The sequence below is a fragment of the Peromyscus leucopus genome, chromosome 17 (genome assembly GCF_004664715.2).
Source record: "Peromyscus leucopus breed LL Stock chromosome 17, UCI_PerLeu_2.1, whole genome shotgun sequence".
NCBI lineage: Eukaryota > Metazoa > Chordata > Mammalia > Rodentia > Cricetidae > Peromyscus > Peromyscus leucopus.
In genome coordinates, this window is record NC_051077.1 from 50274327 (window position 1) to 50286420 (window position 12094).

Below are 12094 nucleotides of genomic sequence, written 5' to 3' on the forward strand. Positions count from 1 at the left end.
TAACAAGAATGACAATCAACCTACAGTGTTCTACATTCTTAGCCACATTACTATTACAAGGGCTGTCCTTCCACTATTTCATCTCCTTTAATTTCTTTCAGCAATAGTTTTGTGAACATGTTTTTAATTATCTTATTATTTTTATTTTATTCTTATTGACAATATTGAGTGGATTTCTAAAACAATTAATTTCTACTGTGCATTCTTACCACATTAAAGTACTTTGGGGTGTTATTTATCACTCTTACACTCAACTACCTTGCTAAGCTTGAGTTTTAGATCTCATAGTATTTTATACATTTCCTGAGGTTTTCTACATAAAATACCTTGTTATCTGTGAATAGAGAGGTTTGCATCTTTCCAGTACCAACCTATCTTTCCCTTACAGTCTCTCTCAGCTCCCCTTCCAGTGTTAGGTCATTGCTTCTAATCTGAAGAATGGGTGTCAGACATCATACGTTGAAAAGGTTTTCATTCTGACATATACTGGAAGTAAAGTTAACCGTGTGGCCATTCTGAACTTTACATTCTGTCCTTTGCCTTTCTCCAGTGTCTTTTTTACTTGACATATGTCTTCTTATTTCAAATGATCATATTATTTTTACCCTTTCAGATCTAACTCCAATTCACTACCTTTAATTAAATCTTCCCTTGATAACCTTAACTCTTGAAAGAAAGAAAGCACTTTCCCTCACTGGAAATGCCAACAGAACTTTAGCTATTCACATACATGAAATCAGAAGCATGGTGTTAATGCCCATTTAAAGGTTCAAAGAGCTACAATTTTTTAGAGACTTCATTATTTTTATTCATGTATGTGTGTATATGTCTGTGTGTGTGGCTGCATCCCCTGGGAACTGCAGCTGTAGTGATGAGCCACCCAACATTGCTGCTGAGATCCAAACAGTTCCTCTGGAAGAGCACAGGAGTTTTTAACCAGTGAGACGCTCTTCTATCCTCCAAACAGCTACAATTTTTAACCAGGAAGTATTGTAAGAAACTCTACCACAGTGCCACTAAAGCCACCCACATGCCACAATCTACTACAGTGAAATTCACTCCGAAGCGCAGAGAAGTGTCAACTGACATCATCTTGGGAGCCCCCTTTGTCCTAACAGCTGGATTTTTCATCTATAAAATGAGCAAGAAAATAAGGACTGGCCCAGGGAAGTAACCGAAAGAAATAGAGAAACGGGCTCTCAAAGAGTATACTAAGTCCTTCACTGCAAGTGCAGTAGTTTTCCTGGAATGTTGTTCAGACAGAAAAAGGAAGGACATCAAGTGTAGGAAACGCTTGTGATGCCTGACTCCACCTGGCAACTGGTCCAAGCAAAAGAGTTCAAAGACACAGCAACCCCTCGCAGGCTCTACTCCTCCATCAGCTCTCCTGGCCTAAGCTTATTCTCTAGGAAGAACTAGTTGAATACGTTTCATTTACCTTTCAGTAAGTCAAGACTGGCACCGACAGTCAAGGGCAATTAACAATCTAAGGGGCTACGGAGCTCAGCAAGATGTGCCGACAGTGTAAACAACGCACTCTAACCAGAGCTGAGCCTGGACTATACTGACAGTCTCCGGCTTCACCGGATAAATTCATGGGAAAGACTGAGATGCCACTAAGTGGTGAGGTCACTGTTTTTAATGGCAGTAAAGTTAACAAAAATAACCATTCTTCTATCCGTCATAGCAGTTTCTACATACGAACAACTTCCATGGGCTCCATACACAGTCCTTTAGAGGACATTTCACAGGACTCAGTGGGTCTTTCCCTGCAAACGGAGGACCCCTTTGTTGTCCCACTGCAAGAGCTGCTTCCTTTTGCTGTTTACATCTCCTCACCACTGCCTTTAACAACAAACAAAACTTTGCAAAATATTAATCCTGACCTTTTATCTGGAATTTTGTATTTAGCCCATGGAAGTAATTCCTATGGAAATCACTATACTAGCATGATTATTTCTTAAAAGGAAGGAAAGAAATTGAGCAAAGTTTTACTTTACTTTAAGGTTTTGTTTGGTTTTTCTGCTCCTTTTCAAAACATTGCCGCTGTTTCCGGCACTCATTCGCTCACTCAGCAAACCTTTGTATCTATAATCTGTTATGTAACAAACATAGGGAATTCAAAAGAACACTGTCAGACGTGGCGTGTGGGTTTGACAGGGCACACAACACCTGAGTGGCAAGTGCAGGGCATCCGAGGGGAGAGAGTACGGGCATAAACAGACTCCAGACAGCCAAAGGCTTGGACAAAGCAGAGGGGAGGGCTTGAGGCAGAAGATATGCAGAAGGGACCGGTTGGAACAAAGATGCCAGCGCGGCCACCCGTCCCAGGATGTTTTACAGCAGGGCTGGCTCTATTGCAGCTGGATGTTTCTCCCCGGGTCCCGCCAAGCCCTGTATGCTGTAAATGTGTTGCTCTGATTAGTTAATAAATAAAGTGCTGGTTGGCCAGTAGCCAGGCAGGAAGTATAGACAGGACAAGCAGAAAGGAGAATTCTGGGAACAGGAAAGCTGAGTCAGGAGATGCTGCCAGCCACTGCCATGAGAAGCAGGATGTAAAGTAACAGTAAGCCACGAGCCACATGGTAAGGTATAGATTTATAGAAATGGGTTAATTTAAGATATAAGAACTAGATAGCAAGAAGCCTGAGCCATTAGGCCATACAGTTTTAATTAATATAAGCCTCTGTGTGTTTATTTGGGTCTGAGTGTCTGTGGGCCCAGGCGGGACTGAAGATAACTCCAGCTACACTCTGTCCACATCTACTGTCATCTCCCTCTCCCTACATCTAACTAGTTTCTACAAATTTCCACCAAAGCCACTGTTGCCCCCGTCTACTTGCCGTGGGCTGTCACCCCTGATGTAAGGTGCCCCACCCCCAGTCGAATGCTACTCTAAGACCCCAATCAACCTTTCTTTCTACAGAAAGCCTTCTGAATTAGTTCTGCCCCAAATCTGACCAGGGGATTTGCTAAATATTAAAAAGAAGAACTCTAGCCCTTACCTGAATATGAACCACACACCCATAGCACTGGAGTAGCGGGTACATAACCACATTTCTTTTTTCCCTCTTAAAAGAAAGTAAATGTAGTCTAAAATATATGTAGGAGGGACGTGAATGGAAGAAGAGTTCCACTCATTGAAAAATTATACTAGGAAGGAATTTTTATTTCATTAAAAGTTGTCTTTTCTATCTGGAATCTTGTCTACTACATTGTATATTTGGCAAAGCTTCCAAAAATTTACCTTTCCTGGTATTTGGTAAAGTTACTTTTCTGTGATCTGTAAACCCACTGGCTTTTAAAGTCTGATTTAATATACTGAGAAAGAAATAGGATAATTTTAATGTTAACAAGATCAATTTTAGCATTGCTTTGCACTCTGTATTAAGTAGCCATCTGTTTCTGCAACACAGGGAAAGGACTGTAATAAAACGATGGAATAGACACATAATATGTTTCAATCATGAGGAAATGAGCCTGCTTCACAAGGCTAGCTGCAGAGAGACTATGACTTCCTCAGAATGATCTTTTAGAACCAGTATATGAAATATGCTCTTCCACTCTGGCTAGCAAACTCAAGAGAAAGTGGTTCCAGGAAAAACCACCCACAGACCATTTGGCACATGTACCAGACACTTGGTCACTGAGACTTGAATAAAGAAAAGTAGCTTTTTTGAGTGATTCTGAGCAGCAGGACCTAAGCTTCCACAGGGAACATGACTGCCACATCCAGCCAAGGTCCACCGGGGGTGTACAGGTATGAATTCTACACACTTGTTTCCTGGGCTCTGGGCCTAGTGGATTTTAGGAAGAGTCCCTGGCTTGTTTTCCTTTGTTACCATTAGAATATAAACTCCAGAGGGCACTGGTCTGTTCTCCGCCATTACATCCCTTACAACACTAGAGCCTAGCAAAATGAACATTTAAGTTGTCTAAGTGAACTAAAGAAAGCCATACAATCTACAGGATGTCAACTAGGAAAACTCAAGGCAAAGAAAAAAAAAATGCCTCCTCCAACACACATAAAACAGGACATGATAACCAAAGAGCAGCTCGAACAAAGGATGCTGGAAACGCAGGAGCTGTCCCATCTTAGAGTAGACGCATTCTTTCACCCTCTCAGCCAGCTTTTCTCGCGTACTAAGTATGAGGTAAACACGGGAGAAGAGCAGCAGCCCAGACGGGCAGAGGACTCCTGTCATCCATCGGGGGCTCGCTCACAGCCGGCAACTCCTTCTGACACACTGCCTGCAGACAGAGTTTACTGGGGGCTGGGGAAGAGTTCAACAGGGACAACTTTGGCTGCACTTCTAGAAATTAGCATGACGTTAGCCAGGCTGGTAACGTGAAATGTAAATTTCACAACGGACCTCTCAGCAAAACCTGTGTTGTTCAATATAATAGCCATATTTTCATTGGCCCACGAACATTCACTGCATAAAATTGCGAATTTTGGAGTAGAAGAGATGGCTCGGCTCTTTCTAGAGAACCTGGGATCAATCCCTAGCACCCACAGGGTGGCTTACAGCCTTCCTAACTCCAGTTTCAGGTGATTCGATGCCCTCCTCTGCCCTACATGGACAGCAGACATGCACATGGTACACAGGCATACATGCAGGCAAAAATCCCTATACCCACAAAATAAAAATAAATAAATCTAAAACATATTAATTCTTCAGTGTTCCATATACATCACTAACAGCTCTCAAACTACGCTCTATGGACAGATCACTGAGATGTCTATTACCACAGGAAGTTTGGTTTGACAGTGCTGCCCTAGAGCTTCGTACTTAGCATGTCCTTGAGACAGCAACATACACGTCACACAGGAGGATGTCACAAAAGCACTGCTCCCACTTTCCAACGAAGAATCTTGAGGGTTTTGAATAAGAAACTTAAATGAGGGCCTGCAGAGATGGTCCCGGAAGCACCAGTGTTTACAGCACAGGCATAAAGACCTGAGTTCCCCGACAGACACTCACATCAAACGCTAGGCAGGGGGGTAGAGAGACGGCTCAGTGGTAACAACACTCGCTGCTCTTGCAGAGGACCGGGGTTCAGTTCCCTGCACCCACAGGGCAGTTCACAGCTGTTTGAAACTCTCATTCCAGGGCACCCGAACGCCCTCTTCTGGCCTATGCAGGCACTGCATGAATATGGCATACATACATATATATATACACATACAGAAATAAATACATCTTTTAAAAAATCCAAGGTTGGCTACACGTGACAATAACACCCACACTAGGGGATGGACACGTGCATTGTTTTTAACTGTGTTACACATATGTTTATTTGTTCAGGAGAATGCGTGCCGTGCCATGCTGTTTGAGCTCATGGGACAACCTGTGTAATGTTTCTCTCCCACCACCACGTGGGTGGACTCTGAGGACAGAGCTAAGGTCACTAGGCCTGGCAGCATGTGCCATTCCCGACTGAGCCACTGCACTGTCCCAGCGGGAAGATTCTGAGGACTGAACATTCAGCCAGGCTAGCTGGAAATGCTGAGTTTCCAGTTCAGAGACCCCATTTCAAGGCATGATAAGGCAGAGAGCAATTGAAGCTTCTCCACAAACTGCCATGGGTACATACACACAAACTCATGTGCATGCATCACACACATACACACACACATACACACACACATACACACATAGGCGCACGCGCACACATGTACACACACACTTTAAAATAAATGAATCAACAGGCCAGAGACTCATGTACACAGTGAAGTATGAGGAGCCCTGCTCCAGAAACTATACCACCCTCTAGAAGTCATTCTGACAATATTTAATAAGTAACTAGATTTTTGCTCTTTAAAAAAATTACAAGTTCCTACCCCCTAACTGAAAGTTCCAATAGTTCAACCAATAGAATAGACAACAACCAACCACATTTCAGTGGCCAAAGTCTCCGCTCTCGCTCCATCATTCTGATGTGCGTTTGCTCTCATACCAGGTAACCCAGGGTACTTTTCAAAGAGCAGAAGATGATGGAGGGCCTTGGCTGGACCGCTGCCCTCCCTGAGTTTAGAGCTCATTGTGAGTGTTGCTCAGATAGTCAGTGACTACACTCACACAAAAATTCAAGAGTGATCTTGACCGCAAAAATGTAAACGTTACTACCTACTAGTCCTTAAATAAATTACATGGGCGTTTAAAAGGTAAAGGCTGAGAGGAAGTAAGGCTTTGCAGTACATAGAAAACAGAGGGGTGTTGTTGTTGTTGTTTTCCCCAGGGATTCCTATTCATGTTCTTGGGTACATTACTTGTTAAAAAAAAAAATATATGATCACAGTCAGTTTGCTGAGGCACTAGTGAGCCTGCACTAAGAGTCTACAGCCTGTTTTCTGAGAATAATACAGATCAGCACATTCTCAATCCTCTACAAATCACAGGTCATCTGGCCACCCAAAGCCTGCTCCCCCCCCCCCTCATGTGTGTTGTTTCAAACTGCAATAACATATAAGGAAACTACAAATTCTTGAATTACTTCAAGAGTGGAAGTTTTGCAGAAACAAGCTAAAGGCAAAACCTTTGACTGCCTCCGAAGCAATTGCTCCCCAATGCTGGGAAAGAGTGCCAATTTTGACCGTTCAGTCTGTAATTTTGCTAATGAAAGATTGTGAGACAAATGCCTCATTTACAAACCAAATACAAAAATCAAGCCTTGCAGAATTAAAAAGACCTCAAGCGCATTTTGCCTATAATTCTTAACTATGAAAAACGGTGACCAACAACCTGTCCAGGTAAAGATGCACAGCTTACACCCTCAATGCAACGGAAAGGGCCGCACTAAAGGAAAGCAGGGGTAATCTCACCCCCCTACCAAGCAGTAGAAAATGTATTTGGTATGATAAAAATATCAGAAAATGAGAGGGGTGAGTGCGAAACTGCCAAATGAGTAATCTAACCACATTATATTGGGGACACACTCTTCACCTAATAAAAGTCTTATTTTGGAGAAGACTACTATATATAGTGGATGATACTCACTATTTTCTAGACATTGATAACTCCCTAAGTGCAAGCATATTTAAGGTTTTATGTGCTTCAAAGGCCGGGAAAGACCTGCCAAGCATTATTCAAGCTTTTAGCATGTGCATACAAATACAAAATGTTCCATTAATTGGACATTCTTCCCCTGGTGATTAATAGTTACAGCTGTGCTTACCACAAACCAAATTCCATATGCTAACGATTCAGACCCCAGTTTTTCTCATTCAGTCCTAATCCCTACAGGAGTGATAGTAGCTTACCATGCCAGTCAGTCTCAGCAGGAGCTTTGTAAACTACGGAGCAGCAGACAGCGTTCAGAAGGTTAGAAGGATGAGATGAGAAGCAAGCCATTACTGTTGGAGCAGATTTCTGCACCTGCACAGAGCACCGCTCCCAGCACAGAGATCTTTCAGTGGGACCTTACCTGCAATCGTGGCTTTTTAAAAACTGGACTCCTTACTCAGCCTGAACAGTTCCCCACTTCTGTCTGTCTCTCAACCACTTCTCATAATTTTTGGTTTTTAGGTGCACACTCCAAATTTCCTCACTTAGCCTTACCTCTTCTCTCTCTCTCTCTATTGCATCCATTCTGTCCATTTTCTATACTTCTTCCTGTTTATAAATCTATGCTTCTAATATCCAGTTTTAAAATATCTCTACACTGACTCTTTAGTTTTTATTAAGTTTGTTAAAAAGAGAATAAAAGTTCACACTGGACTCCTAACTCCATAAATGTCATTACAGCAGGATTTCTTTTGCTAAAGTTAACACAGAGATGTGGTAAAATCCTGTGCATTTTATGAAGTTATTTAACAGTGAAGAAATTTAAACTGATGTCCAAAACACTATAGAATTCTTTTAAAAATCACTGAGTGCCAAGTGCCAAGCAAGCGGAGTTATTAGCAATGATGATCAACTGCAGCCGGGAACTCCTTAGCTGCTAGGTGCACAGTCTTGCAAGGCAGATGTCAGTGTAAACAAACAAGCTCTGCAGCCGGGACCCAGAACCAAGCCTCCGCTGACCCACATTGGCTTTCATGCTTAGTAGAAACCTTAGGTTTAAAGTCGTGATTCGTCCCACACACTGACATGAACAATCACAAGTAAATCTACCACTGAAAGTTCAACAGAAAGTTGGAACTCAGTTTTTCTAGAGAGAGAAATAAATCTTAAAAATACTTTAAAATGCTTTTGACAGATAGGAAAGACATGCTGAGGAATCACAAGACAACCAGTTGCCTCTTCCAGAGGAGACTAGACCTCAGGGTCAACTCCAGTGGGAACATCTGTGTGCCACTTCTAAAGTCATCCTCATCCGTTCAGGGCTATTTAGACTCCTTACTGTGCATCGGACAAGCAGATAAAAAGGAGCTGGGGTTCTTTAAGAGAAACTCCTCCCCATCCTATCCAAAACCATAGCTCTCTAAAGAGTAGCCTGTATCCTCTTTCTGCCTATAGAATGCATCACAAAAAAGGAGCTTATGTCTATAGGGCAATAAAATGCCCTGTTCCTAGGAAAACTGCTTGGGGACAAAGGGACAGAAGGAAATAAAATTATAGGTAAGCATGATGATCTACTCTATTTAAAAACAAAAATTTGGAAAATTCAATATCAGACACTAAAATAAATATTCCAAGCTAAAGCCAAGTGAGATACTGGGCAAAAGCATTTGGAGGCCCCAAGGCATCTTTCTGTCTTCTGGGGGATTAAAGATTGGTTGGCAGGGATACCCCAGAATGAATGCAGTCTGCTCTTCTCTATACCTAGCAGGATTCAGCAGAACTTGGGCTCGCCCCCAGAAGTCTCCTCCTGGGATGGCCAAAAGACAAGACCAGGAAGCAAAAGCAGTCAATGATATAGATGGAGAATGTCACAGCAGCATTTCACAAAAGATAGATAAATAAGATAAAGTTGCCTGCATAGACCTACAAATAGAGGTTACTCACAGAGATTACTGTAGCTCCAGCAGTTACCCATTGATCTTAGAAAATGCCCAGTTCATCAGTTTAACGCTTGAGAAAAGTTAACGAGAGAAGAAGCAGCAAGCTAATGCAAAATGGGCTGTTCTAGTCAACTGGAAGCAAATTAGTTTCAAATTTCCTGGAGGCCCCTCTTGCCCTGCCCTGCACACGGTGATGTAAATGGAAGCACTTTGAGCACTTGGAACCAGAGCTGAGCCAGCCGAGCCAGCCGAGCCCAGGAACTGCAGCCTCAGCCCCTCACAAAGGCAGAGCAGTCTGCTCTCCGGCTGTGCGTGCTCAGCCTCAGTCGCTCTCTACCTTGGTAGCTTACCGAAAACAGCCACTGTAGGGCTTTTCTATAATTGTGAAAACTACTTCCAAGGAGATAACTGAGATGCCGGGAGTTAGCGTTAATGTAAACCATTCCCCCGGTGCAGCAGCAGGAAGCCGGCAGGGGCTCAGAGAGGATCGTACCATCCTGGGTGACATCAGAGGTGGGGCTGTCATCCTAGGATTATGCAGCATTTTCTCTGATGCCGGAATGACACACGTGAACCGAGACGGGCTGGTTCCCTTTAAAAGCATTTAATTCTCACGCTGTTCCAACGGAAGAGGCAAATGCAAAAACACAGCCCAGAAGCTGCTTCCATGACATCAATCCTGAGCTGACAGTCCTTATCTCACTTGTAAGTGCTGCTGTCACCCAGTCATTTTACTAATGATTACATTACGGTTCCTCTGATAAATTAATATTTAATGGGCAATTGCTAGCGCTTGGAAATATGACATGAAAAGATTGAAAGATGTTAAGATCCAGTTTTAAAAGCAATGACATAAACTTTTACATCGCTAATAGTACTTGGGATGCGTACAACACTTTTCAAGCAATCTCAGTAAAAGCACTCATTTTATAAATAATAACATGAAACTAATGCATGGTCAAAAACATAATACTGACCCTTGGGCTTGGAATAAATATGAAGAATAATCTCATCTTAGGCTTAGAGTGTTCCTCTGTGCTAGACCACTCACCTATCCCCAGGGTTGATCCCCAGCACTGAAAAATTAGAAAGTAAGTAACCCTTCTTCAATATCATTAATATTCTTATCAGCATGAGAAGCAAAGACACTTCAAGGTTATTTCTTTCCTATTCTATACACTCAGTGAGCAGCAACCAACCAGGTGCCAGAAAACATGTTCGCTTTAATTCAGAATGTCCATTTTTATAAATAATCTATTAGATTGGAAACTGTTTAGGAAGACACCACACTAAGCAGGTTCATTTTGTGAATTCATCTAATCCTTCCAGCAGCCTCTGGGATAGCTACTCTTATTAACCCATTTTATAGATGAGACCACTAACATACAAAAGAGGTGTGAGTCATCTCAGACCAGGTGAGTAAGACTGGACCACTGGAACTCAAACACGGTACTATGGCTCTAAAGTGTTCACCCTCTGTACCACTAAGCTATACCCCTTCCAGAAGGCTGCATGCCAAAGAAAGAATTATGAAAGAAGATTATTATTTTTTAGGGTTTGAAAGTATAGCAAACCAAACAGGCCCATCCCTCAAGAAGACTAATTCATAAACAGGAGGACAAAGATTAGACGGCGTACCCAGGGACAGCAGACTAAGTAACAGAAATAAAGCTGAGAAGTTCAGTCTCACAGCTGACAGCCTGTCTTACACTGGGGAAATGGCTTAAGATCTCCCAGCTTTAGTCTCTTGACCTCTAAGCTAGGGATGCTTAGCTTATTGATTAGTATAACACTGTGGTAAAAGCACATGATCTGGTCTTGTAATCTAGACTTCATTACCTTATAATTGTGTCACTTTAAGAAAGTTATTTCACCTTTATAGTCCTCAGCCTCTTCATTCAAAAACCATAAATAGGGTTAGTCTAAAGATTAAATAAAGCATGCATACAAATAAACCACTCAGATGAGCGGTTTTACTATATCTCCTACTATATCCAGTAAAAGCTCAGCAGTAATAATTATAACAATAATTACCGATAACTTCTATTTCTTGGGGTAGGGGCAGGTCTCACTAAATAGCCCAAGATGGTCATAAACTCCTCATCTTCCTGCCCCAGTCTCCTGACTATTGAGTGTACAGGTGTGTGCCACCATGACTAGCTTATTTTGAACTAAACTGGCCAGTTCTTCCCTTTCCAAAACTCTCACTAAGGAAACCTGGTAGGATTATTTTTTCCAGAGGAGGGTTACTGAAAAGGCAGAAAGGACAGCCTTTGTTGACCTCATCCAAATATTAACCAGTCCACAAATCACCAGTTCCCAATGAGATGCAATCTGAAATTGGCGGCAGCCATCCAAGATTCCTTACACACAGAGAGAGAGGAATAGACACCCTATGCTCCCCTTTTTCCTTAAGCATGCACTAGAGAAGAGGGGACCAGTATTGAAGCAGTCATCCCGAATGACGAGCATCCCACCAGCTAGGGAAGCAAAAAAGAACCCCATCAAACACCCACCAAAGAATCTTGCAGCCCTATTATCCTTTGTACGAGAGGGAATAAACTCAAGTTATCTCACTTCAGTTTTCTAATATATGCAACTGACACCATCTTAACTGACTCTCAATCAAAGGCTCAGTGGCTGGCTGAGGTCTGGGCTATATCCCAGGACTTCCCTTCTATTAAATGCTCTCAGTATACTTCTTTTCTGAGCAAGTCTAACTGCAACCACCAAACATGTGGAAATGGAGTCTGGAGAGCTCTGGGTCCATTTGGTAGGATTCCTATTATATATGACTTGATGCACTCTGGTAGTCAACATAATACAACTCGTCTGCAGTTACCTTGTTTTCTCTCCTGGTTCTAAAATCAGAGTCTAACTTTAGACCTCTACCTCAGATATCTGGCTTAGCAGGTTTACAGGTACTTCTGAATTTACTAATGATTGATTATTCTTTCTTTTTTTTTTTCTGTGACATAGTCTCATTAGATCCAGTGTTCCCACTCAATAGAAGAGTGAGGTAGACCGAAGCTTAGGAGAAAAGTCTGGTCTGGACACCTAAGACGACCATGTGGAGTCATGATTATGACTAGTAGTATCAGTGTAGAGACTTACTGGAATGTCATTTCATGACTGCAACATATAGTT

General features: G+C 42.3%; 1 protein-coding gene across 1 annotated transcript in view; it reads right to left on the reverse strand.

The window, feature by feature from the left end:
• Psd3 (pleckstrin and Sec7 domain containing 3) overlaps nt 1–12094 on the reverse strand; it is a 449956-nt gene that overhangs the window by 286593 nt on the left and 151269 nt on the right.